Source organism: Pseudonaja textilis, chromosome 13 (genome assembly GCF_049901715.1).
Source record: "Pseudonaja textilis isolate UNSWEBS1 chromosome 13, rPseTex1.2, whole genome shotgun sequence".
In the NCBI taxonomy this organism is placed as follows: domain Eukaryota; kingdom Metazoa; phylum Chordata; class Lepidosauria; order Squamata; family Elapidae; genus Pseudonaja; species Pseudonaja textilis.
Genome location: NC_142002.1, coordinates 10,438,478 through 10,461,451, shown reverse-complemented (window position 1 = coordinate 10,461,451; position 22,974 = coordinate 10,438,478). Strand labels below are relative to the sequence as shown.

The 22,974-nt window shown below is 46.9% G+C and overlaps 1 long non-coding RNA gene across 1 annotated transcript; it reads right to left on the bottom strand.

Moving 5' to 3' along the window:
- Positions 1–196: 196 nt before the first annotated feature.
- LOC148124723 (uncharacterized) lies at positions 197–12,803 on the bottom strand. The gene is made up of 2 exons (XR_015745168.1): positions 12,442–12,803; positions 197–283 (listed from the first exon to the last, which is right to left on the bottom strand). It is a non-coding gene; the product is annotated as an uncharacterized LOC148124723 (long non-coding RNA).
- Positions 12,804–22,974: the final 10,171 nt, after the last annotated feature.

The window sequence follows — 22,974 nt, the reverse complement described above, 5'->3', positions numbered from 1 at the left end:
TTTGGAAGTCATTTCTACTTTCGGTTATCTAGCTTTATGATGGCTTGATAACACTCATACAGCTAGATAACCAAAGACAGAAACGGCCCTCCTGCTTGAGGCTTTCTCTTCTTTCTTTCTTTCTTTCTTTCTTTCTTTCTTTCTTTCTTTCTTTCTTTCTTTCTTTCTTTCTTTCTTTCTTTCTTTCCTTCCTTCCTTCCTTCCTTTTCTTTTCTTTCCGATGGGATTGGGCATCAGGCTCAACGTGCTGTGTCACAATGTCGAATGCTTCTGGATCTTCGAGCTGCCACCGGGAAAATAAAGGAGAAAATAACCATATGTATACATGCATATACATAAAAGGGTGTTTTTGGAGGGGAGGGCGCGAAGAGGGAGAAAGAGAGAGCGGGGTGGGATGTAGCCCGCTCCTTCAGCAGATCGACAGCCAGACCTGACCTGATCTGCAGGTTTGAAGCTGGGGGGAGAAGTGATTCGGGAGGAAGGAAAAACACCCACCCATTCAGGGCGCTGCCTTTCCCCAGCATCCGAGCCATTCATTCATTCCCTCGGGCGAAGCAGCCGGTTTGCATTCGGGCCACCCTGCCCCGAAATGCTTTTCTGATGTGAATTGCCCCTTGTTGGGAAATGACGTCAGCTCGGTTTTGCACCAATGGCTGGCCTCGCATTCAAATCATCGCAGCTTCGCGCCGCTTTGAATCTTCCTCCCACCCCCACCCCCGCCTTCCACTTTTCCTTTGCTCCGGCATTTCTTTTCAAAAACCCTGCAGATGAAGCCGTCCCTCCCGCTTCAATTAAGAGAGAAACGGTCTTACTCCAGGTCCTTCAAAACAAACCCCCGCGGAGGGAGGAGGGCTCCGGTTGGCTTCGCAGGTCGCCGCCCCTCCCACACACACCTCCCATCCATCCACCCACCCCCCGAATCTGGAGAGTAAGTGAACCCCCTTAGTGGATGCGCGCGCGCGCTACTCCGGCCGGTATGAACGAAGCCACCGCACCGAGCGCGTGTAAAAGTGCAACAGCGGTTAGTTCCTTCATCTGCTTGGGGCGTTTGGGGTGAACCCAACCTTCCTTTCGTTACAACCCGAGGCCCCAACCCTACTTAACTGGGTGGAGAGGAAACAATGCGGTGGCCGTGGCTTTTGAGGTTCTCGCCTGAAACCATATCCGAGATTTGCTTGAACGCTACGAGTTAAAAGGAGCACAAGGATAGGCTGGGGTTGGGTTAGTTAATCCCACCACTCACTATTTCCACCTAGCATTAAGGAGAGAACAATTAACCGGTGGAACAGCTTGCCTTCAGAAGTTATGGATGCTCCAACACTGGAGGTTTTTAAGAGGAGACCAGACAGCCATTTGTCTGAAATGGTTTAGGGTCTCCTGCTTTTGCAGGGGGTTGGACTAGAAGACCTCCCAGGTCCCTTCCAACTCTGTTTATTCATTGTACCAACGCGGTCATTTCTAGGCATCTTTGCCAGTTTTTGATGGGAGCCTTCCTGCTAAACTGAGATTGTCTAACACTTGAGATTGTCTAACTATTATGGAAAGGGGGCACACAGGAGATCTCCTAAATAGAACCAGAACCATCTAGCCCTGCTCATTCCTCTCTTGCTGCTTGGCACCATTTTCAGCCCCACTGGAATGCTTCCAAGGCCCATTGAACTTAAGGGGAACAATTTCAAGGGGGTGTGTGTGCCCAGACGATTGAGCTCAATGGGGTTAACATCCAATTCCAAGAGGCATCACCATGAACTTGGTTCACTGGGTTACTCCCAGATTCTTACTCTAAAATTTTAAGGGCCGGGAGCTGAACAACGATTGTTAGGACTGTGGTTAGACACAAAGTTATGTTTTCTAGCACCCAGCTTGAATAAAGACAAGGCAATGTTTAGCAAGGGCTAGAAATCCAGGCACAGCAGGTACAAATTTAGCCTTAACCTGGTAAATTAATCTTTTCTCTCGAATCATGAACAAAATATTTGGTTTTGGTTTCACATTACACACTAGAAACAAATAACCAACCGAGGTTAACTTTGACCAACCTTAACATGGATGGATAGATGAATGCATTTATTAAGATTTTAAATGACATGGTCCTTTCAACCCAAGAAAATGCCACTGTAACAGGCTCTCTCATTTCCCTAATACATTTATTTTCATTTCCAAAATGTTTAAAATGGAAGGGAGACTTATTTTTCTCAGTCCTAAAACAAAAACCATTCCATGTATCTCTATATTCTCTCCTTCCCCCTCCACCCCTTGTCATATCTTACAAACAACCATTAAACATTTTATTCCAACATCCAGGAAGGTGTGGGGGGAAAGACCAAGTCACAAAGCAGCAAACACCACTCAGAATTGAGGAAGGAGGAATGAGATGACTTAAAAACAATGTCTTTCCTCCTTTGTATTCCATCAAATGCATGGGGGTGGGGGTGCATTTCTGCCACCAGTCTTAACCCAGCTTCAAACTGTATAATGAGCTTGGAATTAAACCCAAGCACATTACTTTGGACCGGGTATATTTTAAGAATATATTGGGCTAATTCAGACACCCCAACTGTAATCTGTGCTTTGCTGTCACCATGCCTTTCTCAACAGGAGAGACTTTCAGAATTCATAAGCCTGGAAGTCAGGATTATAGTCAGAAAGGAATTAAGAACTATAGGAGTCAATTCAGTTTAGAGGTTAGGGTGCTGGTTTGCTGGCGATGTAATCCTGTCTTAAGGCACAAACTGAATGATTTTGGGCCAGTTCCTCTCTCTCTCTCTCAGCCCAAGGAATTAGGAAACAACAAACACCTCCCCAAAATGACGCTTAGAGAATTGTGTGGACTTGTCCAGGCAATCATCAAGGGTTAAGGCAGACTGGAAAGCCAACACACACACACACACACACAAACCAGAACTATAGTGTGACTTACTGTAGATGAGATTTCAAACCAAGAGCATCAAGTCCTATTTTTTTTTCTGATAACCCTCACATTCCCCAAACTTAGGAAAATTGGGGTTAAATGCTCTTGCATAAAGGCATGATGCATTAATAGTATCATCATTCAATCAAATCCAAAAAAGAAATAAAAATCCATGGTATCTTTTAGTCAAGAATGTTCCAAATCCTGCAGACCACTTCTTGCTGAATTCCTATTGGCTTAACTCTGATTTTGATTTGTATTTGTGTGGGTTATTATTTTTATTAGATTTTTTTTAAAAAAAAAACCTTTTCCAGAAAAGCTACTCCCTTCAAACTGGCTGCTTTTTTTAATGTGTCCCCATCTTTTCTAAAGTCACTTCATAATATTCTGTGCAAACCTTATTTTCACTGGGCACCTACCCAGAACCTGAATACAGAAAAACTAATAATGGGATTGTTCCCTTCCAAAACATGAAATCTGGATTAAATTTACTCTATCACATATTATGTATTTTAACCCACCCATCTCCCTACTCTGAATAGGTTAGCTTGCAAGTAAATCCCTTTGATTTCCCAATCTTTGTCTTTGGAAATTGACAGGAACGGAATGGAATTTTTTCTTCCATAACCTCAGGCAAAATGCACATACACACAACCATAAATAATCTTCACATCGATCGCCAGAGTTCCACATTCAATAGGCGAGGATCTTAAAAAGAAAATAAATAAACTGACTACCTGCCTGGGGCCCAATCCATGTGTCGTTTTCAGCTGATAAAAACTGAGTTAATTTCTCTGAAGAACCAAGATGGCTGGTTGGATGTACCGTCGTGTAGGTGTTTTAAGCCTTTGCTGTGGGAAAGCCCGCTGGTTTAAAACTCGCTTGTTTTCTCATCTCAGGGCTTTTCGGCTCTTCGAACGAGCCTGCAATTTAGCCCCTCCCTCTTCCCCTTTCCCGCACCCTCGCCTTCTATTCCACCCTCCCCTGCCCGCTCGGCTTTGCTTGAGAGCGAACCCAAAAACCCCTTTTGTAAACGCCAGGTTTGGCTCGGAATAAAAGAATTTCGCTGGCGCTTTAGAATCGCAACGCATCTGTCCCAAAGGCCATTTTGCTGAATTATAAACCCGTCTATATTCCCACAATGCGGTTGGATGGCGCGCAAAATCTGTGACTCGGGTTAGGAAGGGTGGTGGGGAGCAACGATTAATAAATGGGCTAGTTTGGGGTAGAGAATCGCGCCGCGCCTTTTCTCCTCTTCTGCTCCAACTTCGCGCCTTTTCCTACCGCTCCGAAGGTGTGTGTGTTCAAGGGTGGCTGGAAAAATTGGCCTAAATTAAATTTCCCTAGGCCAGGAGGCCCACAAGAATAATTCTCGGATAATGGGAAGGATCGAGATTTATTTTCACGATCAGAAGAATGCAGGACTAACTCTGAAGGGAAAAATAATCCCCCCCCCAAATTTGGCAGACCCAGTTTCCCTCCCAAAAATGCGCCTGGATTAAACACTTAAACCCTCTCCCTGCCCGCGTTTTTTAATTTTTTTTTTGTTTGAAAACTATGCTTGAGACTTAAGCTCAAATTCAAAAGTCAAACTCCCGCACTATTTCAGAATTTGTCTCTAGTTAAAACATGGTTAGAAGCTCACTCCCCAAACAAATCTCCCAATGTTCTCTTTTTTTCTTTCTTTCTCCTTCCTTCCTTCCTTCCTTCCTTCCTTCCTTTCTTTCTTTCTTTCTTTCTTTCTTTCTTTCTTTCTTTCTTTCTTTCTTTCTTTCTTTCTTTTTTTCTTTCCTTCCTTCCTTCGTTTCTTTCTTTCTCTCTCTCTCTTCCCCTCTTTCTTTTCTTTCTTCTTCTCACTCCTCTTACTTTCTTTTCTCTTTTCTCTTCTTTCTTTCCCCCCTCTCTTCCCCTCTTTCTTTCTTTCTTTCTTTCTTTCTTTCTTTCTTTCTTTCTTTCTTTCTTTCTTTCTTTCTTTCTTTCTTTCTTTCTTTCTTTCTCCCTCTCTTCCTCCTCTTCCTCCTCTTTCTTTCTTTCTTTCTTTCTTTCTTTCTTTCTTTCTTTCTTTCTTTCTTTCTTTCTTTCTTTCTTTCTTTTTTTCTTTCTTTCTTTTCTCCATGCCCATAACTGCTTCAGCAAAAAAACAAAAAATCCCACAGAAATTTCCACACAGAAATAGGGACACGGTTTCCCTATTTCGGGATAAATATTTAAATTTACTTCCCAAACTTGTACTGGCGGCTGGGAAGAACAGGCGAGAGTCTGTTTTACTACAGGAAATAGACATGTCGACGTTCCGCAGTTTTCTGCGAGCTAAAAATCCGTTCGGTAATATCTGAAAGTCCTTTCCTCCGCCGTCTGTTTCTCTCTTTTTTTTCGGCGCTTTTATTCAAATCCTCATTTTTCCTCTTCAAGGCAGTTCTCACTTGGAGGGCCCCAAAAGCTGCCTTGTGCTGTAATTCGCGTGGCTCACTACACCCTGGCGAGCTTAACCACGGTTTTTAGCCAATTCCTCCAGTTTTCTGAGTTCTCAACGTATCTTGAGCGCTCAGGCTCCGAGGCCGAATTCGCGAAGGCACGCAGTGGGGAGGTTTAAGCTGTGGTTAGAAGCTAGTCTGCACACAAGCAACGTCCTGCCTTTGAGGACTGGCGTGCGTGCCCCATTGTGCTTGAGGGGGCCTGGGAATGCGCCTTGGGAGCTTCTCTACCACGGAGGTTTCCGTGAGAGAGTTGTGGAATTGAACTGAATTCAGAGCTAAGGTTGAGCCATTTGGGGCGGGAAGGGTACCGAACCCGGCGCTCGTCCAGCAGGCGATTCGGAGTTTGTACCCGGGGCCGCTGGCTGCTGGGTTGGCCCTTTCCTCTCGGCCGTCCCCGGCACAACCAGCCAGCATCTTCCAAGCCAAACCTTGCAACCCTTCCAGTGTCTGAAATGGGCGAGGAGAACGCTGCAGAAAAGCTCTTTCGGCCCGGAGTCGGATCCCTCGGCCGTGCCTGCTTTCTCCGCGGCTGAAGTGCGCAGAGGAGCTCTCCGCTCTTTCCGCGCAGTAGAAACCCGGCTCGCGGTTGGATCCGGAATTTACGAAGAGACCTACAATGAAGCGTTGAACGCCTCGGGACCTCGAGCAGGGAAGAAACACGCCCATGGCGGGCAGGCCGTTGCCTTTGGGAAATGCAGGGGGGCCCTTCGCCGCTCATTCGCGGCTGCTCGGATGGCGCGCGGGGTCCCACGCTGGAGGTGCAAAACTCCGGATGCCAACGGGCAATGAAAGGGAGAGTTTGCGGGATCGGGCAGCCGCCGCCTAGCGGCTTTCCGGATTTTGCGGTTCAGGCGTGCATCTAAGCGCATCTAAGAGAGGCGAGCGGTGGAGGGACTTCTGAGAGAGGGGGAGTTAGTACTGTAGGTGAAGGGGACACATGGGTGGCTGAGCAGAAGGAGATCTTGGCGGTCACAGCCTCTTCCCACCCACCCTCGATTGCCCCAGCCTTGTGCGGTTCACTCCTCTTGTCCTCGCCCTGGGAGGAAGGGAAGGGGAACCTCTCGGAGCACTTGCTCGGCACCCATACAGCTCTACTCACACCCCTGCAGGTAAGGTCTCTTTCCCCCACCCTTCCTTAAACCGCTTGGATGACCCCGAGTACGCGGCTAGCAGGCTAGCATTGTCGCCGGGCACGGGAGGCTGCATTGGCGGGAGGGAGAAAAGACGGCCAGCTTCTTCGGACTCCACGGCTCAATCGAGCCTCCCCTGAACCGGGTCATTGCAGGCGCATTGCATTAAAGAAGGGAATTCAGATGGTGTAATCGGATAAGGGGGGGGGGGCTTTTGAAGGGGAGAAAGCAAATTTAAAAGGCAAGAAAGGGAAGCATTCATTAAAAAAAACACCACCACCACCTCAGTGAAGTCCAGGAAGCAAGAAAACAAGCATGATTTCAGAAGGTGTGGGCAAGAATGAGCTACCTACCAAGCGGGGATTAAAAATTAAGAGGAAGTAAGTTATCTAATCAGGCACAAAATGTCTTCTTCTCACATAAGTCTTGCCCCCCCCCCCATCCCTCCCTGGGCAGCAGGCAAAATAATCCATGTTTTGGACAGGCTTGGGGGCATCCCAAGGCCTAATGGAAAGATCTTTGGATGTGGGAGTCCCCCTACCCCCATCCTACAGCCCCAGAAAGAGATCATCCTTGATGGGTGGTGGGTCTGTTTTCCCTCCCTGGACCAAATTTCTGCACCTCCAGCTAACAATAAACCTGCCAGAAGTTGAGGGTACTGACCAAGGTGCTGGAAATCGGCCGCCCATCCATCCTTCCTACTCTCTAGCTGACGTCTTTGGCTGCTTTGCCAATCTTCACCATTTCTCCTCTCTTTAGGAGGAGTAAAGTCGTAGCAATACTGTTCTGTTTGTGTAACGGTTCCAGTAAGATTTAAAACCCTCAACCTTCCTCCCCACTCAAACTGAGAGGAGAGAAGGAAAATCCTCTCCTCTCCGTGAGCATCCTTGTGTTTTATTAATATCAGCAGAAAACGAACTTGTGCCCTAGTCAAGGGTTAATCCTATAGGGGGTCTTGATCTTATTGAAAGCTTTGTCCCTTTGAATATGAATACACACACACACACACACACACACACACAGAAAGAGAGAGAGAGAGAGAGAAGGAAAAGAATGAGAGGGAGAGAGAGATGAAGGAAGGAAGGAAAAGAAAGAGAAAGAAAGCAAGGGAAAGAAATAGAGAATGAGAGGGAGAGAGAGAGAAAGAAAGAAAGAAAGAAAAACACTACCATTTCCCAAAGCTGAAAAAAGAAAGTGAAGTCATAGCCCACCTGAGTTAATCGCCTGCAGCCCAATCTTGAAGGCCTCTTTGGCATGGACCAGGGTAGAACAATATTTAGCATCAAGGAGGGCTATCTATCCTTCATCCGGTGGCTAGCAAGGAAAGACAAAAATCCTGTGGGTATGTCTGCCCATTTTCACTTGTGACCCCGCCTCCTTGGAATCCTGGCTCCACCCACTAGTAAAAATACAGGCTGGCGGGGGTTTCAGGGAGACCAGTCCTATTCTGGACGAAGAGGTGATTGCAGAAACATCCCCCATATTTGATCTTTTGATCAGCTCCTGCAAATCACCTCTAAATGAAATGAGCAACCACATATATGGGTTATGAGTTAGTTACTTCAATGGAAGTTTTTTTTAAAAAAACGAGATTGTCTGAGATGGTAAAAAGGTCTCCCACCTGAGCAGGGAGTTTAGACTAGAAGACCTCCTAAGGTCCCTTCCAACTCTTCCTCTCTTAGGGTCATGGCCAACATTCCTCTAAGCCACTTTTGGTTTGGCTGCTCAAATTTTTTTGGGCTGGCCCTGGAGGTGGACTCGACGAAATTCACCTAAGGTGGCCTTGCTATGAGCCATGGGTGGGTTGTTGTTGTTGTTTACAAGAACTCTAATGGTCTTTTCACAGCAGAATGCCCTAGATGTCTGTAGCTCAGCACAGCCCTTGACTGAAAGGTATAACGTTTCAGTCAAAAGACTGAAAAGATAAAAAGAAGATGCAGAGAAAGGACACTTGAATGGAAGCAAAAAGAGGAGGTTAGCAGCCTATTAATACCTCTCTGTGGGCATTTGGCCCAGATCAAAGGCCAGAAACCTCTGTGTGCACAAGGCACATAACTAAACCATGGTTTAACCCTTTTAATATTCTAGGCTTCCAGGACACAATGAACCCTACGCAAACCCACAACCGACTTGGCTTAAAAAAAACAAGGAGATCAGCTACTCTACTCTGCTGCTCAGTGTGTTGTGGAAACCGAGCCAAGGTGAGGGGAAGGAAGGGGAAGGGCTTCTTTCTCTCAGCCCCACCAACACTGTGAAATGATTGGAGGGGGGAGACAAATAGAGAATGGTTCTCTCTGTGCCCAATGCTGCCGTTTAGCTTTTGTTCTCAAGGCCAAGGAGAGCTTCAAAGAGGTTGGAGGTTGCCTGGCTGACTGGGGTAGAAAGCCAAGTTAAATTCACACTTGCTGGGAGCACCGGCTCCCTTAGGGCCACTGCAGGGAGGTGAAGGCAGCAACAGCTCTTGGTTTTCGCCCTGCAAAGCTCATCAGCCCTTTCTCCCTCCCTTGTTCAGCTGGTTTACACAAGCCAGGACTGATACCACATTCTAAAGCAGTACAAACCACAGACCTGCAGGCCTGCACACCAAAACGGGCATCCACCCATTGTGCTTCCTTGCACCAAGGGTTTTCTTCCACCTGTCTTCCCTCCAAGCATACCAAGCCTCTCATGGAGAATCAGGCCTTCGGGTTGCAAATGCTTCTATTTTTGTACCACCACCCCCCAACCCTCCACTTTCCAGCCAGTACTCTCCTTCTTCCTATATCTGATGCCAGGGATCCTTGAACTAGGAAGAGGTCATGTTTAGCTAACCATGAATACCATCACCCATCACCCCCACCCACCCTGGAAGATTCAAGGGTATGTGCAAGCATGCATGTTTGGCAAATTTACATAATTTAAACTGGAAGGAGGAGGGGGAAGAGGAAGAGGAGGAGGTAGAGGAGGAAGAAGAGGAGGAAGAGAAAGAGGAGAAAGAAAGAAAGAAAGAAAGAAAGAAAGAAAGAAAGAAAGATGATAGATAGATAGATAGATAGATAGATAGATAGATAGATAGATAGATAGATAGATAGATATGAGGAATAGGAGGTTGGAGGGGGCATGAAATTAAGTGGTCAGTGTAAAGAGCATAGAAGGGAGCCAGTGCGTATCTGTTTCCTCCTTTAAATTCCCTTTTCTGGCCGGGGCTGGCAAGGGGCTTTGGTGATGGGTCTGACACTAGGGGAATTGTGCTTTCAGGCAGAGAATGAAAATACTATCTCCATGCACAGAGTCAAGGCTGAGGCCTAACTGACTTGAAAAGGAATAAATAAATAAATAAATGAATGAATGAATGAATGAATGAATGAATAAATAAATGAATGAATGAATAAATTAATAATAATAATAATAATAATAATAATAATAATAATAATAATAATAATAATAATAATAATAATAGGAGGCAGATAGATCGAAAGATAAAAAGGCAAAGGAGAAAAGGCAAAAGAAAAAAAATCCTAACCAGTAAAAAAGTCAATCCAAAATTAAGTCAAGGTATTAGAGGAAAGTCCCTCTGTCCACTAGAGTTGTTATTGTTTGCCTTTCTTCCTGAAAATGCCTCTGTCCACATAATGTGGAAGAAACATCCATTAAAAATAATAATTAGAAGCTCTCTCTTTCTCAGTCTGAAATTAAGGGAATAGACCTAAGTTTAACTCTGTCTTTGCAAACTCAAGCTTTAAAAATATTCATTCAGTAAAAAGTTGCTAATGATAATACATAATAATTATTGATATAATTATTCATAAACATGCTTGAGATCCTATGATAACGGAACCCCGCTTGCATGTGGGCCCCTGCCAGCTTTCACAACCCTCCCCCAAATTATTATATAAGAAGAAATAGTAATAAACATATGCATGTAAATTACACATGTAAATCAAACCAACTTGGTCCTAACACATTCAAGATTTTAAAAAAACCCACAAGTAGGTTAAAAAAAACTCCACTGATGTAAAATAAACCTTGCTGCTCCTTCTCCTTTCAAGAAATCTTTGAAAAGGAGTTGTAAGCATGCAAAGTTGGATGGGCTCCTGCCTCTTCGCTGAGACCCTTCTTGTGGACACGTAGCAACACTCCCGTGGAAGGGGCTCAAAGAACTCAAAGTGAAAACAACAGCCACCCATTTGATTCTGCCATGCAACTTTGCAATCGAAACTTAACCTAATTCTGAAATGTAAGATGTTAAGATGTTAAGAGGTGGCCGAGAAGCAGCAAAAAGAGAAAACTATTGAATTAAATCCAATATTTGTGGGTTCTGATTACCATCCTAAGTAATCAGTAATTGCTTTGAGGTTAAGCCTCGGGTGATTTTTTTTTAAATCTCAATAACACGGGGAGTTACAAACCCCAGCCTCTCTTGAATACTTGCCCCCCCAAATATATCCCTCACATTCTAAGAGCTAAAATTCAAATTGCCAACGACAATAAAATAGGCTGTTCCCAGGTTCACCCTCTTCTCTCCTGCTACCCATCTCTTCTTCTCCCCCTTGGTTGGCTCCTCCAAATAAATGCACATGGAAGCACACTTCCAGGCACAATCTCCTGCGATGGGAGCCAGTCTGGAAGTGTGCATTGGGGCACAATTCTAAATCTACTGGGTCCTCTTGAGGGGAGGCTGTTGTCCATAGGCTTTCTTTCTGTTTTTTTTCCAAAACTGCCTGTGTTTGTGTACAGACAACAACCCCAGAGCAGTATACATCCAATGGACACCTTTTCTCAAACCTGGTTAATGTGGCTATTGAAATAACCCATGTCCATATCCTCAAAATGTATCTTAACCCAGTTGGGCTGGATTTGCACATTGCTACACTAAAATACAAAAAGACATACATGCTTTCTCTTTCTCTCTTTTTCTCTTTCTCTCTTTCTCTCTCTCTCTCTCTCTCTCCCTCTTTCTCTCTCCCTCTCCCTCCTTCTCTCTCCCTCCCTCCCTCTCTCTACACATACACACACCAAACCTGAGTAAGGTTAGCGCTAACCAACCTTCAGACATTCAACTGCTACCTTTTAGTATTAATTGCCCAGGTAAAGGGGCTGTGCGACTAGCTCCTTGGTTTTTTCAGGAAGGAGAAGAAAGTGGAAATAAAGTCGCGGCTCTGTCAGGATCCAACATCCCAATCAAGGGAGAAGGAGAACTCTCTTGACCCCTTCCCTTTTCCAGCAGCTTCTCTTTCACACATTCGTTTAATGGAGTGCGCGCATACACACACACACCGCTTCTGCCTCCTCTGTTCGTTGGAGGGGGGGGAGAGAGAGAAATGTGTCACCTGGCCAGCTCTGCACCTACAGACGTCTCTTTTCCTGCATCCAAAATCTTTGCCGGACGCCGTCCCCGCCCCTCCCGCCCCGCGTTACCTCCTGCACTCAAGACCGCCTAGGCAACCCAAAACGATTGTCCTCCTTGCTCTCCGGCTGAGCTCACACCGCACCACAAATCCTGAACCCGGATGGAAAAGGAAACAACAACAACCAAAATCGCCGTTCCTCTGTCGGCTCAAGAGGAGATGCCCAACCCGGCATGAGGGCAACGAGTTGGCCTGGTTCGGACAAGAAGCTGAGACAATGGCTGCGTTCCCACAACACGCTACTGCACCGTTGACAGCCCAACCCCTTTTCTACCTAGGCTGGCGTGTTCGGGCGAACCGGGCCGATGGAGCCCCTTCCTTCCTTCCTTCCTTCCTTCCTTCCTTCCTTTCTTGGCCCCGCATCCCAGGTACCCAACCCAAGACCGTCTCTCTCTCTCTCCCCTCCCCCCTCTCGCCACGGGTGGCAGGCCCCAAGAACGGGCGCGTTTCCTTCCTCCGCTGCCTCCCTCTCCGCCTTGGAAGGAGAGAAAAGGCGGCGGCGGCGGCGAAGAGCGAGCAAGATCTTGCACACTTACGCGCAGCAGCCCGGGCAACGGAGAGCGAGGCAACATCCTTCGCCCATCAAACGCAACCCGAGCCAAAGAGAAGGCGCAGCAGAACGGCGGGGTGACGAGCGGAGCGACTGCGGAGTTCTTTTGGGCTACAGCCAGGCCGGTCCTCGATGCCGAGTTGACCTTCCAGCTGGCCCCTTTTCATCCCCGGCCCGCTCCCCGTCTCCGATGGATCTCGGGAAAAGGAAGATGCTGCCTTCCACTCCCGGCACTTCTCTTCTCTTCTCTTCTCTTCTCTTCTCTTCTCTGGTGGGTTTCCGAGATGCTGGGTCTGCTGGCCGGCTGAGTGACGTCAGAGCAGCCGCGTCTTACTCCAGCCAATCAGATGGGGTGGAAGAGGAGGAGGCGCGGAGAGGGAGGGGGAGAGAGGCAGGAGGGTCGCTCGCCCCCCCCCCTTCCTTCCCCGTCTCAATTAAGACTCTGGTGGGGCTCCGATTAAAACAAACACACGTACACATCCGTGATGGCGCCTGGGCTTAGGAAACGGGAGTTGCAACGAGGGCCAAGCAGGTGGGGGCCGGGGTGGGGTGGGGTGGGGAACCGGTAGCCGTGGGGATGTTTGCCGCTCCACCCCAGCCAAAGGCCATCCCGGACCACCACTCCCTCCAGGGCTAAAGCGGAGTGGGTTTAATCCGGGCCGCGGGGGAGGGGGGGAAGCTTTGAAATATAGGTGCCGGGGTGGAACAAGGAGGTGGTGAGGTGCTCAGTAGCGCCGACCTCCCCACGCCCAGCCTTTCGAGGCGCTGGGAAGAGAGGGGCAAAAAGAAGGGCGTGGAAAGGGACAGAATGGGGGTAGAGGTCTGGGCGGTAAGCGAGCCGGACCGAAAGACTTTCTGTATGGCCTCTTTTTGAATTAGTGCTAGATGCCCACAAAAATCTTCCTTCCTTCCTTCCTTCATTCCTTCCTTCCTTCCTTCTACCTTCCTTCCTTCCTTCCTTCCTTCCTTCCTTCCTTCCTTCCTCCCGCTCTCCCTGCCTCCTTCCTTCCTTCCTTCCTCCCCCCTCCCTTCCCTTCTCTCGTCCTCCCTCCCTCCCTCCCTCCCTCCTTCCTTCCTTCCCTCCCTCCTTCCTTCCTTCCTTCCCTTGGAAGTTGACGTTGTCATAGTCACCGTCCAGAGGCTGAAATTTGGAGTTTGGATCCCCGGCTGTTCCCGAAGGAAAGAACCGCGGGAAGAGCCGCGCAAAGAGATCCCCCTGCCACTCCCTCCCTCTCCCTTCGCCGACCTACCCAACGTCCAAGCCGCCGGCTTTTCATTCCTCGACTGAATCAGCTATTCTTGAGGTGGCTCGGAAGGTCTCCCCCTACTTCAAAATGAGGTTTAAAACATAGGGGAAAGAAAGACGTGTGGGGTGGCAGCTCACCCTTCTCTCTCTCTCTTTCTCTCTCTTTCTCTCTCTCTCTCTCTCCTTTGTCTCTCTGCTGTCCCTCTCTCCTGGGTGTTTCCCAGGCCCCTCATTGGGGGGGTGGGGGGGAGGTTCTGCCGTCTGAATTTGCCAGCGGAGTCTATCCATCCATCAACATCCAGACAGAGAGACCAAGTTCACGAACAATCGGTTTAACCCCTTCCAGACCCGGTCAGCGCTCCGACAATCCCAGGCCATCCATCCTCTACCAGTTAGTTGGGGGGGTTGGGGGGGTGGAAGGAGGTGTCGAAAGCAGAAGCGGTTGTGGGCGAAGTTATTTCTCCGAGCTTTAAAAAGGCCATCTTTTATTTTTTATTTTTTTTTGGTTTTGCCTGCAACCTCCTGAAACCCTTCTCGACCCTTTGGGGGCGGGGGGGGCGGGGGGAATCTCACCAAACAATTCAAAGGATTCTATTGGCAAGAGATAACTCTTGTAACTGAGCTGTTCTTTCAACATCCCTGTAGTTATTTTCCCAGGGGCGCCAAAAATAAAATGGAAAAACAAAATTTAAATTAAAAAGTCCTCTTACAGCTTTTTTTTTTGGGGGGGGGAGGGGAAGTTGCAATCTATTTCGACTTAAAAACATTTTCTGCGTCTCTCTCTCCTCTCCTCTCTCTCTCTCCATCCCATCTGCTTAGAGAGAGGCCGCTAAAATAACCGTTATTGTATAGAATTTAAAAAATAAATAAAATAAGAAAATGAATAGATCGTTCGGGTAGTATAAGGGAGCGTCCCCTACTACCCATATTTAATCGCAGTTCAGTTTTACTCGAAGCTTAAAGCACACAAACACACACCCAGAATCATTGAAGCATTCGAGAATGACCACGGGTATTGAAAGGGGTGGCAAGGACTCCCCGTGTAGAGCAAAGATATGCCGATTGCTTTTGCTAATTGCTGTTAAGATTAAAATTCTTACATTTCTAAGCGAAACCTTCCTAAATAATTTCTGGAGGCCACGAGAGATTTTTTTGCCTCACCGCCTGAGATTTATTGGATGACAACGGAGTAAGGCTTCAATCGGAAACAAAGCCAAAAACCAATTAAGTGTCAAAATGCCCCCGAAACGGGCAGTGGTTTTGTTTTGTTTTGTTTTCTAAAAAAGTGCCCTCAACTGTGGGAAAACCTCATCGATAAATCTTCACTTTCCTTCTCTACTCCTTGACTCCCCTGATTTGCCTAATAATGACTTTGGTCCAGAGTTTCTCCCGTCCGAAAATCTTCCGGACCTCCGTTTCGTTAGTTTTGTCCCACGGAGGCTGAAAATAAAGAGGCCAAACTAACTTTTTTTAAAAAAAATAGATAAATCAGATCTTTTCTGTATGTTTTCTGTTCCTTTCTCTTACCTTCCCTCTGGCCTGCATCCCACTAAAGCGAAAATCCCCTAAGCTTTTTCACTGCTCCCAACTTCTTCTATTAGTTCTTAGACCAGGGCTGCTCCTTTGTCTCTTGCAGCGTGGGAACTTAGGGGCAACTTTGTGGCGGTCGATGGTTTTGGGCCCTGGGAGGAAGGGTTGCGCGTGGCAGTTCTGGAAGAGCGGGGTATGGTGGTGAGAGTGTGAGTGGGTTGAAAAGGCACACTTGACATGTCTTAATACTTCGCTTCCGCCTGCTGGAAAGGAAGCAGCTTGCTTATTACACCCCAGTTTCTCTAGGCTGGTTCTTAGGGCGGAGAGAGGGTGCTGGATTCGGGAAAGGAGCTAAGGCAAGGCGGGACTCGCGAACTCAAAGGCAAATGAAGCGGTTGGGTAAAGCGAAACAATCTTGGAACAGTTGTCAAAATCGAACTACCCACCACCACCACACACACACACACGCCCACGCAGTCCCGTCCCCGGCCAAGCCACCGTTTACTGGGGAAGTAATCACCACCTTCTTCTTCCCCCTCGACACACAGACACATACACACGTGTACACACACACACACACACACGCAACAGGATCCTCTCCGTTTTCAGTTCTTTGAGCCGGCACTTTAACGTCTGAGATGGCGATATCCTTTCTTGGGGGCGGGGGGCGGGGGGGAGGAAAGCGGGCCTCAACGTGCGTGTTCAAACCCCAGATAGGAAGAGGCGGGAGGAAAGCACGCAGCCTCTTCCAAACAGGGTTTGTTTGGGTTTTTATTTTTTAAGCATAACCAATTTCTCCCGCCGCCGTTTAAAAAGAAAACAAAGCTGGAAAGGTGGGGGAGACACGCGACCAAACTTTCAGGGGAGATTTTAGAGTGACCCCTTCCCAAAAAAATCTCGCTCTTTTACTTGAGGTGGGGGGGGGGGGAGAAACACGAAGTGGATTGTCCAGAATATTAAAAAAAAACCTTCCGTTAAGTGATCCAGAGAGCAGGAGAAGGTGCGAAAGAAGGGGAGAAAGGGTTTTGGCTTCTTTTCTTTTCTTTTTTGGTCAAAGCTGAAGTTTGACCCCTTCCCTCCGAAAGCGAAGAGAACCAACCTCCGGAATGCCGTCCTCCGGTACTCTTGTCTTGGTGACAGAGTCAATCAACCCCTTTCAAGTGGCTTGTGTGTGACAGAGAGAGAGGCGGGGGCAGAGAGAGGTGCGCGCATGGGGGGATATATACGGACGCACGCACACACATAGACACACACACACACACACACACACACACACGGAACCGAGACGCCTTTGTATGCCTCGCGGCCAACAAACACCCCGTCCCACAACAAAGCAAAGCAAAGCAAAGCAAAGCAAAGCAAAGCAAAGCAAAGCAAAGCAAAGCAAAGCAAAGCAAAGCAAAGCAAAGCAAAGCAAAGCAAAGCAAAGCAAAGCCTGCGTTGGCACAAACCGACTTAAGAGAAAGGTTGTGAGCCTTGCCCGATGAATTTAGCCCCAGTTCTTCTGCTTTTTTGGCTTCCTTCGGCTTCTCTCGCAGCCCCGAACTCCCCATCCTTTTCATAGACTTAGCCTGGGGGTGCGAACCCAACAGCCTCTTTCCGCGATGAATTGCAGGACCCCGGAAAATACCCTAAAATCGCCAGCCGGCAAAACGTCTTGGGGCGTCCCAGACCCGGCGCGACCTTCCTGTGGCGTTCAGCTCGTTCGAAGGGAGCGCTCCTTCTTTGGGTAAAGCCGCGCCTGGTCTTTGGGATGGGCGACGGCTCCCCAAAGACCCCCCGTAGGACGCCGCCGCCGCCGCCGCCGCCGCCGCCACTGTATTCCCAACTGCCCCCCCCCCTTCTGCATCCAAGGTCTTTCGAAATTAGGATTGCTCTCGGGGTAAGGAAAAGAAAGTGAGATGGGAAGTAAAACAGGAGCTTACCTTTCATGGGTGCTGTAACTCTTCGGCGGGCGGGCGCGATCTTTCCTTCCTCCTTTCCTTCTGTTCAGTCTCTCTCTTGAGCGACCACTGAACAGTCCCCACTCGAAGGGAGGGATCTTGTCTTCCTCACCACTACGTCCAGGCTCCCTTCCAGGGTCTCCCCTCTCTCTCTCTCTCCCTCTCTCTCTCCTTTTCTTTCTGTCTCCCTCACTCTCTTCTCTCTTTCTCTCTCTCTCTCTCTTTCTCTCTCCCTTTCTTTAGGACTCTGTCTGCCTCCCAGCAGAAAAACGAAAGCTCTTTCTCTCCCTCTTGGGCCCCACCCCCAGCAAAAGGGGGGTGGGAGGGCAAGTAGAGGCAGGCTGCAAGGAATTGTCATGGGGGGGGGAGAAAACCTGCAAGATGAAGCAGTGTGCACCGAAGCGCCCCACCTAGAAGCCTCCTCCTACGTCACTTATAAACCCTTGAGCGGCTCTGGAAGGAAATACGCCTAAGCCAGTCTTAGAAGTATATACGGAGACTTAACATTATTGGGGGGGGGGGGTTCTCCTTTGTTTCTTTGGGAGTTGATAATTTGCAATAATTTGCCTTGGTGGAGAACTCTGCGGAAAGGGGGAAGCGGAAGGGTTGGGGAAGTACCTTGTAGAAAGGATGAACTGAGTGAGAGGGATAGCTGGTAGCCAGAATTGCAGTAGGGGTGGAAGTTTGGTCTTATTTATTTATGTATTTATGTAGTAAGTTTTGTTTGTTAGTTTGTTAGTTTAATTTGTCAAGCATGTATAAGAAAACAAGTATAAGTACAAACATAACATATAAACATATAAATATAAACTGGTTTAAGTATATACATAATAATTAAGTACGAATAAATGGGAACAGTAGGACAGGGATGGTAGGCACGCTGGTGTGCTTATGCAGACCTCTTAGGAATGGAGTGAGGTCCATGGTAGACAGTTTAAGGTTAAAGTTTTGGGGGTTTGAAGATGTATCAACAGAGTCAGGTAGTGAGTTCCAGACATTGACCATTTTGTTGCTGATGTCATATTTTCTGCAAATATTTCATATTTTCTTGAAGAGATCGTAAGTAGGCTGGCAACAAGCTCAGCCTTTGGGGCAGAAGAAGACGAGCTCAGGCCATGGCTGGTGTTCCAAAAGGAAGCCACTTGGAAAGAGGAGAGGAGAGGAGAGGAGAGGAGAGGAGAGGAGAAGGGAACATCTGCCCTTCTCTTACTCCAATCCAACCTAGCAAAGCCATTGGGAGAGATAGTTAAGCCACCATGGAGAAGGCCTTAGCTTTCTGGGTACTCTGAACCGATCCCATGGAACATTCCCTACCCTTGCCAGGCTGACTTGGGGCCAGCAAGGGAGAAGTTGCCCCTGGTTCACAGGCTGAGAGAACAACATACCAAACAGGATAGAAAACTAGGAGGAGAAACTGCCGGGGGCCAACAGAGAACTGGACAGCATCTCCCAGAACTGACTCCTTCTTAGCTAAATCTCATTCTGTCTTCCTATTTCTTTTCCAAGCATTTCTTGATGGGGACACAGGAAAAGAGAAGAGCTGGTGAGATAGATGAATCCTGTTAATAAATCTAGGAGTGTTATATGCTTGTGATTGTGTAAATACAGATGCATAAACAGATGCATAAACATACAGTATGGGCCTTGAATGTCATCTCAATTTTTGGAGATCACTGCATTTGATATGTTATACACGGACACACGCATCTCCATGTATGAGTTTCTATGTGTAAAATACCCACATGGTAGGCATGGAAAGGAACAGAGTTCTTGTGCAAAGAAAATATCAAGCCCCGACACAGTTGGAAGAAGTTAGTTAAATGCAATTGTAAGTTTCAATAAAGGAGAACATTTGTATCTGGGGGGGGGGTTTGTAACGAGGGGTCCTTGGTGCTCTCTGAGCTTGCTTGTTTTCTTGCAGGTGTTTTATAACCCAGCCAGGTAGCATCATCAGGGCAAGCAAGTTCAGAGAGCACCAAGGAGCTCTGAATGTTAAAGTTGACCTCTGATGAATTGTGGTCCATGAAGGATCTCCAATGATAGTTTTTGTAATGGGAGAAAACTGGGAGCGCTACGGCACTTCTCCAAGATCCTTTTGGACGTGGGTTTAAGTGAATTTTGCTCCCCGTTTCCACATCTATGTGGAGTGGAGAGAATAAAATAAAAGAGCACAAGTAAAAACTGCAGTCAGGAATCAGACCAGAAAATGGAATGTCATTTTGCTTTTCTAGAAGAGACCTGGGAAAAAAATCTTTTCCTTGCTTGGCTTGGTTATTATTATTATTATTATTATTATTATTATTATTATTATTATTATTATTACTATTACTACTACTACTACTACTACTACTACTACTACTATTATATGCAAAACATGCATTAGGGAAAAATTCACACTGCATCTTAATACTGTATAAGATTGCCAAGCATAGCAGGATACATTATAACATGGGAGACTACAAGCTGGAATCAAAACACAGGATCTGGCTCAACAGTTCAATGGGAGTGATGGATTATGGGCATTTCTACTGCCTCCATTAATCCAGAGACCTAGGATTAAGCCAGAAAACCAGGCCTTGGCAATGGAAGAAGGAGATCCAGGCAGATGTTCAGGCAGATGTTTGCATGGGGGAGGGAACTCTAGGAGCACCTTTGGTCTAGTTCTTGCATTTTATTAAATGCACCTTTAGCTTAAAACCCAGTTCAGATCCCTAGTTGACCTTGCATGAAATCCCCACTCCCAAAGATAAGCAGTGAACGGAATAATTTTCTACTTGGATAGGACACCACCAGGAAAGAAGGAGGAGGGGGAAGGAGGAGGAGAGGAAGAAGAAGAGGAAGAAGAGAAGGAGGAGGAGAGGAAGAGGAGGAGGAAGAGGAGGAAGAGGAGAGGAAGAAGAATAAGAGGAGGAGAGGAGAGGAGGAAGAAGAGGAAGAGGAAGAAGGAGGAGGAGATGATGATGATGATGATGATGGGGGAGAAAAATGTGGCAGAATCTGAACCATAGTGTTACCTAGAAACCTGGCTGTGCTATGCCCTCAAGAGTTGCCTTCTCCTGGAAGTTCCTTGTTAATCTTCCCAACAGACAAGCTGACCAGCATAATATCTCTTCTTGATCTGACCATGACAGGACCTGCCTCCTCACCTTTTGGGGCATCTCTAGCAGGACAGAAGATTCCCAACTTCTTCTCATGCCATCCTGCCATCCTCTCTCCCCCCCCCTTCCTTTTGGAATAATCCCCCACTCCACCCCTTTGTGAAAAAGGACAGGGAACTCCTACAGTAGCTCCAAGACTGGGGGAAGCTACACACACACACACACACACACACATCCTGCTTACTGATTGGCTGAAGGGCACTCAAGGTTAAGCAACCCTTTTTCCTCCCTCACTGTCCAGCCTGTGTGGGGGAATTACTTCAAGGTAACTGGCTTGTTTTAGTCTGTCCATTTCCCCTTCAAGGCCTTCTAAGGTTTTGTCTCCCAGGCTTCTCAGTTTTTCTTGCACCGGCATTTGGCTTGTCTTGATAACCAAGATGAGCTTATTCCCCTTGACCTTTCTGTCCTTTTTCTTTAATTTTTTTTTCTGTCCTAAGGCTAAGAATGGCCCAAACAGAAAAGAAGCCAGTTCATTTTGAAACAGTTGCTTGGATATGGAGGCCTCTGCAACAAAGGCTGGAAAAACACAAATGCGCCCTTCATTTGTTTTGTTGCCATAACTCAACAGCCACACGTCTAAGGAGTTTATTCCAGTTTATTTGTGAACTGCATTGGTTCAAAACAAGGGGAGGGAAGGGAAAATAAGGCGGGGGGGGGGAGGGAAGAGAATAGGTTTTCTTCCAAATGGAGCAGGTAGCTAAATGAATGTTCCCCCCCCCCCCCGCCGCCAAATTGTGGACTTCTTCACTTTCTCTACTAGCTATTGCTTGCTTTGCTGGACATTTTAAAAACAGAAATCACCTCCTGATCACCCAGCAGAAATACAGATCACTCAACAGTCTGTAGAAATTCTCAGTCATCCAGGTCGGGGTTGGCCCAAAGGTGCTTTTTTTTCCAGGAGGCAACTGGACTTTCTTGCTTTTCTTCTTTTGAAGACATTTTGCTTCTCATCCAAGAAGCTTCTTCAGTTCAGACTGGATGGTGGGGAATGGAAGGATTTATATTCCTTGCAGACAGCTGGTCATTTGCATCCTTTTTAGAGAGTTGTTGAGGCCACTTGGAGGTTTATCTGTGTCCTTAGAGTCACCTCCTGGTTTCTGTAATCAGCAATTTTTCCCTCTGGAAATCCATTCCTACTCCCACCCCATTCAAAGGGTGTTCATCCCAAATTGTATAGCTAAAAGTCTGTAGAGATTCTCAGTCATCCAGGTCTTGTCCCAAAGGTGGGTTTTTTTTCAGGAGGCAACTGGACTTCCTTATTTTTCATTGCAGGTGTTTCGCTTCTCATCCAAGAAGCTTCTTCCATTCTGACTGGATTGTAAAACCTTCCCTTCCCCCACCATCCAGTCAGAGCTGAAGAAGCTTCTTGGATGAGAAGTGAAACATCTTCAACAAAAAAATAAGGAAGTCCAGTTGCCTTCTGGAAAAAAAGACACCTTTGGGAATTTAACACTTTGTGGCTAGAGCACTTGAAAACAATTTGGAATTTTGTTGTGTAAAAAGTTGGTCCTTTCTCCAGACATGCCAAAATAGTGTGTGTGTGTGTGTGTGTGTGTGTTGTTTGTTATCTGCTTTTTGTCTCAAGGGACTCACCTTTTTGCTTTCAAGAAATCAGAGGAAAATGTTAGATGCACCAAACCTGGCCACTCATTCTTCCTTAAAAAATAATAATGTTTGTGCAATTCAGTGTCCTTCCTCCCCTCCAAAAAAAAACCTCACAAATTATGCCGTCCCCCAATTTGCCTCCAGGGAAATGTTCAAACGTGAAAACCTCATCCCCACCCTCTGTATTAATAATGGAGCTGGGTTTTCTGTTTAATTAAAACGTGTTGTTTAAACAAAACAAAAATCCCGAGGAAACCGGGCAGGCCACGATGCTTATTTTGTTCAGGGCCCGTTTTACTGTAAAGAGCGGTTTTAAAAGGCCGAGGACGGAAGGGAGATCTTGGCTTCGGAGTGAAATCTCAGAAATTTGGGGGGGAGGGGGATATTTTCTTTGACAGCAAGCGCCGCAGGGCGACGAATTGCATGAACAAGGGCGGCATCTAGAGGCCTCCTTGGAAATTGCACTATTGTTTATTCCAAACTGGTGATTCCTCCTCTCCCCCTTCTTATAATCTCGTTTGACTTTCCGCGGTCCACTTTCTCTTCTTAGACGCCGTGAAATTTGTTGTGCTTTTCAAACACAAACCATAGCTGTTATAATACGTGGGGTTCACGCCCTTCTTCCCACCCACCGTCTCTTAAACGAGCTAGGCAGGCGACCTAGTTGATAAATTCGGCAGACTTTTCTGATGAAAAATGACGAGGCGAGCTCTTGTCTGCGAAGAAATGAAACCGTTTGTGCTGTTTTGGGATTCTCATCGAGTCTAGGACCCACTTTCCGGGTTGATTTTCATCCCCTTTTCTTTTCTTTCTTTTCCGTCCTTCCTTCCTCCCTCCCTCCTTCTTTCTTTCCTTCTTTCCTTCCTTCCTTCCTTCCTTCCTTCCTTCCTTCCTTCTTTCTTTCTCTTTTTCTTTCTTTCTTCCTCCTTCCCTCTTTCTTTCCTCCTTTTTCCTTCTTTCTTTGAGTTTTTGCAAGCATTGGCTATCCCGAAATGCACCTGCGTTTCGCCTGCAATTTAGGCGCAACTGCACCTTCT